Below are 5,925 nucleotides of genomic sequence, written 5' to 3'. Positions count from 1 at the left end.
TAAGAGGAGCTGCCCATCCGGAAAAGACAAGGAAATCAGGCAGAGACAGATCAGGTGCATGAAGAAATGACACAGGGGTAAAGCAGTCACCCCCAGGAACACTGCCCCAGGGCAATGAGAAGATTAAGAGCTGGGTCTTCTGATGCCAGGGCTCTACCTGATGGGCTGTGCTGCAGAAGCAACAGTAATGGCCCTTTGAAGAAGAAACTTCTGAACCTCCAGATGAAAGGAACAGCTGTTTACAAGTGATGCAGGACATGGATTAAGTGTAGTGCTTTTCCTCACAATCCTCCTATTAATCTCTAATTAATCACAAGCCATTAATTTCTTTTGTGCTTGTATGGATTAAAGTTCTTGCATCACAGAAATATTTTTCTTCACTTTTTTTTCTTTTGAATCTTTCTTAAGAATGAAACCTCTGTGGCAGAAACAACACCTTGTGCATAAAACAAGGCCAGTGACTCAGAAGATGAAATGTTCACCCCTGGGATCTTCCCTTCGCACGTTGCAGCACACGTTCTCCTCGGAAGGGTTTCTCCTGGCACTCTACCTGAGGGGCTCCCCATTTCCTGACCAAACACCACATGGAAAATTAAACTTCACAGAAAATACATATAAAATCCAACACCTCTCTATAACTAGCTATATGGAGTGGCCAGATATTAAGTCGTTAATTCTTACCGCTGTTTCATACAAAGTGTATAATTACCACTATATAATACTGTACAGCACACGATTCTTTTAATGTGTGATCAAATTGTAATTAGTTTCACTTCTTTTCCTTACCCGTTCTGGGTCCTGCCTCCCGTTTCCTTCTGACAATAGGTCTCTTTTCTCTTTCTCACTTGCTTTCTGTGCAGTAACACATGTGTTGCTCAGCTCTGTCCCTGAAGTGTGTACAAGATTTTCTTAAGCTTATCAGAACACGTACCTGGGACCAACTTAACTCAAAAGCACTGAAACTGTTTTTCTACATCAGAACCCTGACCAGAGCAGCCCTCCTACCTTCAACCTAAGCACAGCCCCAAAGCTCCCTCTGTGGAGGAGAGAGGAATGGGCAATGTGGAACAAAGTATAAGAAAAACCAAAAAAAGTTACTGCTTTGGTTTCTTTTTGCTGTAAAATCTATTCACCTTTATGAGCCTGTGCATCTCTATGTGTACGTGTATATGCATATATAGAATCATAGAATCATTAAGGTGACCTAGTTTAGTGGGAGGTGTCCCTGCCCATGGCGGGGGGGTTGGAACTAGATGATCTTAAGGTCATTTCCAACCCTAACTATTCTATGATTCTATGAAGGCTGGAAAAGACCTTCAAGATCGAGTCCAATCGTTAACGTTGAACTGTCATATATACATATATGAATACACCTAGATACACATAGCTTCTTAAAGGTTACTGAGCACTGAGTAAACGCTCCCTTCCTCCTACCCTGCTTTTAAAGCCATTTTTTCAGCTTCATTAGGAATCTGACCACATAATGATAAATGCCACATCTCTGAAGGGCATCTGGTGAATTTGCTGCCATGATGGGAGGGTTGGAGCTGGCTCCTTTTTTGTGCAGGGCTACTTCTGAAAAATAAAGGAAAGCAAAGGGGCTCCTGCAGAGAAGAGGAAAGAGGAACCATGAGCAGAAAGACCTTCAGTGTCTTGCCATGACTAGCACTTGTTGGTGCCACTAGCTCTGGGGGAAGGAGGGACACAACCCCCCAGCCCCCAGAAGGATGCAGCTGCTGGAGGCCCCAATACCGCTGCCTTTCATTTCACTTTCTCCCAAGACTCTCTCCAGCCTCCCTTTTTAGCGGCTTTATGTAAACTCTGGGGTCCTGCTGGATGAAAGTGCTCTCTGTTTCGCAGCGGAGCTGTGGCTTTTGGATTTTACAGCCCCAAAATTACTTCACGATGATCCAGAGCACACATCACAGCCCAGAAACCACACGGGAGCCGTGCTGCTAAAGGAAGCCGAGAGTTGCTGAAGTAGCCAGACTGAAATTTATAACCGTGACCTGGGCCTTGTCAGGCCTTTACGACACCATGTAAAGTGAATTGCTGCTTAGTCACCAATTTGCTTGGCAAGATTGGCTGGATTAGGAAATACATAAAAGGTCAGACAGTAGGAGTTTGTCTAGACATCCTATTTTGGATTATATGCTCTACATGTTTCTGTGGCAACCCCTGCAAAACATTCATATTTTAGCAATATTTTTGAAGGCTCCTTTTCTGTAATGAGCTACTGAAGCTTTTGTGAGCAAAATTAACTTGTTTCTCTGCCACCCGCAGCCCGGCAGCTGCCCAGCTACACCCTTTTAGGAAGCCAAGGGGACCCACCTTGGCCAGGCCGCCAGGGCAGCTGCACTGCCAGCTTCCTCATGAAGGCAGCCAGTGGACCTGCCGTCAGTGAAGAAGCCGATACAGGGACTGCATGCTTCCCACCAGCTGCCAGGCAGTGCTCCATCACCCTTCACTAGCTCCATGCTGATCTTTGCAGCAGCAGAGGGATGGGGGTACCCACAAGAAATAGATACTACCTCAGGTTCTTTGGTTGCAAACAGCTCATTGAGGTCTGTGAAGAAAAGCAGCAACACCATGGCTCGCCGCCTACAACCAAGTCCTTTGGGAGTCTGCCAAGAGGGAAGATTTAGATTAGATATTAGGCAGAAGTTCTTCCCTGTGAGGGTGGTGAGGCCCTGGCACAGGTTGCCCAGAGAAGGGCTGCCCCATCCCTGGCAGTGCTCAAGGCCAGGTTGGACGGGGCTTGGAGCAACCTGGTCTGGTGGAAGGTGTCCCTGACTATGGCAGGGGGTTCTATGACTTGAGCTAGGGTGCTCAGAGCTTTTAACAAAACCAAATGCAAACAAGCAAGAGAGGAAAACCAGCCAGGTGAAAACAGGTTCCACAGCCACTTTTTTACTTCTCTGGCATTATTGTTAATTAGTTCCTCCCATCCCATCCCTCATGCAAGTGAAGTCAGAATAATTTCAAATTTAGGTCTCTGGAGTTCTGGAGGAGGAGGAGAAAGTGAACTCCAGAAGTTTCAATGACACTAATTGGGTTTGACTGGGTTTTACAGGTTGAATCAAATAGATGCCAATTTAAACTAAACAGAATGCAGCAAGAAAGATTTTATGAAAACCAAGGGCAGATTTACTTTGTCTACTCAAGTAAAAATTAATGAATAAATAAACACTCTGGACAGCGCTTTTGACCAGGTTCAATAAATTAAGCACGTGCTTTAACTTTATGGTTCCTATCATTTGATACCTAGAAAAATGACTTTCATATTCATTCCTGAAAGGGCTGGTATTTATTAGGACTGGTCAGTTTTCTTTCCTTTTCCTTGTAATTATCTTCCGGATAAATAGTACTGTGAAAGGGGTATTGCATTGCTGTCTGCTGACATAGCCAGCACCTGGAGTGGTGCTAATTCAGCAGTGCAGCAGACGTTCCTCTGAGAATATCTTACACCTTCCTTGGGCAGTGCTCTTCCTCACTGCCTCCAAGCCATTCAGAAAAGTGGGTATCATTATCCCCACTCTACAGATGAGGAACAGCTGGAGAAAAGCAGGGCTTAGAGAAATAAGTGAACAGTTCTGAAAAGGTGTGGGCTTTTTGCAGCTTCCCTGACACTCTTGGCATGAGAGTGCTGTTTCTGTAACTGCTGGCTTTTCATGTGTGTGTTGAGAAGGTGTGTAATTAGTTTACTTTGTAAATTGAACTGCAAAATACTGTACTGAGTTACAGCTGGGGTAGACTGAGCTGCTGAACTGAACAGGATGTCTGAAGTAAGAGCAGAGAAAAGTAGCTGCTGTGCTGATACCTTTTGAATTTGAAACCTAATGCTCTGTCACTTCCCAGGCAAAGTGAGTCAACATGCATTCTTAGTTGTCTCTGGCACAAGCAGAGGGATTGCACATGAACTGGGGAGTGTAGCAACACCCCCAGGGTTGAGGGTGTGAGCTCTGATGTATGTACTTGCATATATCGGATTCTGAGCTCTAAAATAATGTAGGCAGATGCATATTTCATGGACTACCTGCTCATTAAGTTTCTCAGCTGACAGCTTGAGTCAAATAATGTGAAACAGAAACACACAGTGGAAAGGAAGTTCCAGGTTTGACCAAGCAAACACCTCTCTATTTCTAAATTGTTTTCTGCCAGCTTCCCTTGGTCATATTTCCTTGGTGATTTACCTATAAAATGAGCTTTTATTTAATGTTTTGAAATACTGTGTTAATAAGAAGGCTATAGAACCACATCAGATATTTCTGAATTCCAGCACAAATCTGTTATCTATTATTATTACTATGCAAACAGCCCTATTTAGGTAAAGGAACATTGCAATACAATTTGCCAAATGGGTAACAGGTCTCTGCCCTAAGGAGCTTACAGTCTAAAGGCAACTTTGGCAAGGTTTTCAAAGGTGCTGCGTACCCACAGTTTACAGTGACTTCAATGAAAACCTGTGATTACAATGACAACTTTGAATATCATGCCAAATATAATTACTTTTTTTTTTCTTCTTTGATATCTGGAAGTCACTCATAAGTTTTTAATTACAAACATATTATCAAATTTTATTATTTGACTTTCTTAGTCCCATCTGCCCCTTTCAGGACTGATCTCCATCTGGTTGATAAATGTTTCTTACTTCTTCCTCTACAATGTAACAGGGGCCTGACTGTCCTCCTAGGGATACCTAGCCACTGCTACTACACCACTACTACATCCTACTAAATCTAGCAGCTATTGGGGTGAATTATGTTCCTGTTTTTATAGGTGACTATAACTACAAGGTTATCTGTTACTTGTAAAGGACAAACTGAGGGGACAGATTTCACTAATTTTTACAAATATAAGGTGCAAGTAGGTGACACATTTTAGATCTGTGATAGTATGTAGAAGTCTCAAGGATCAGGAGGTTTTGACAGGTGCTTGTGCATAGTGGGGAGGATATTCTTCAGTAGTTGGTTTAAAAAAGGCTTCCCAGCAAGGCAATACCTTCAAAAGGCTAGAACACTGTAATGTGTAGGAAAATATATCATTAATTGTAAAATTTAAGCATGTTGCACACAGCTCATGGTGTCTTCCACTATATATATAATTGAATATGTACTGTGTATTATAGATTACCTCTGATCTCCATCCTACCTAATCCAAAGTGCAACACAGTGTATATTTCTAAAGTGGGATAAAGAGAATTAGCAAATTATGCCTAGATTAAGAGGAAAGGGGTTTTTATTCTTCTGGGGACTTGGATGATGTTACTATCACTCTGCTATAGAACTCCATATTCTTCACACTTTTACTTTAAAACTAGGCTATGAAATATAAGCATTTTTATGAAGTAGAAAAGCAAGTGAGAAGATAAATCTATTGATGTGATTTAGGTACTAAACAAAACAAAAAATAAATGTAGAACATATGAAAGGCTTGAAGATTAAGAAGAAAATCAATTCTGCATACACAGGGAAAATGTAATTTTAGTCACACCAGGCTTGTAAGAAGTGCGTTTCTCTTGTGGATTTCAAAGTACCTGAGAGAATGAGTGAGTACCATAGCCTTATTTATGGATGGAGAAACTGAGGAACAGACAGAGAATTTCACATGCTCAAGGCTGACCAGTATACCAGCTAGGAATAGCAACAATATTTAGCTGTGGTGGTGCTGCATTCACTAGATTGTATTAAGTACAAATGCTGATTCAACTGAAATACATGCAAAAGCATTGTTGAATTACCATTAATGATGGCTTGCAAACTACAAAAGAAATTAGGTTTCTCTCACTAAACGTATGCCATGAGAACGGTCTGTTCTGTCTCACCATGACATCCACATTCAAACCTGCTGTGAGACTGTGAGGCAACAGGCTCTTTTGAAGACCTGCTCAGCCTTTCCTCCTCCACAGGTGAGCAGAGGCAAAAA

Source organism: Neopsephotus bourkii, unplaced genomic scaffold (assembly GCF_033783945.1).
Source record: "Neopsephotus bourkii isolate Nb327-2 ecotype Australia unplaced genomic scaffold, CSIRO-AGI_Nbou_v1 NB_272, whole genome shotgun sequence".
NCBI lineage: Eukaryota > Metazoa > Chordata > Aves > Psittaciformes > Psittacidae > Neopsephotus > Neopsephotus bourkii.
This window is presented reverse-complemented; position numbering follows the sequence as displayed.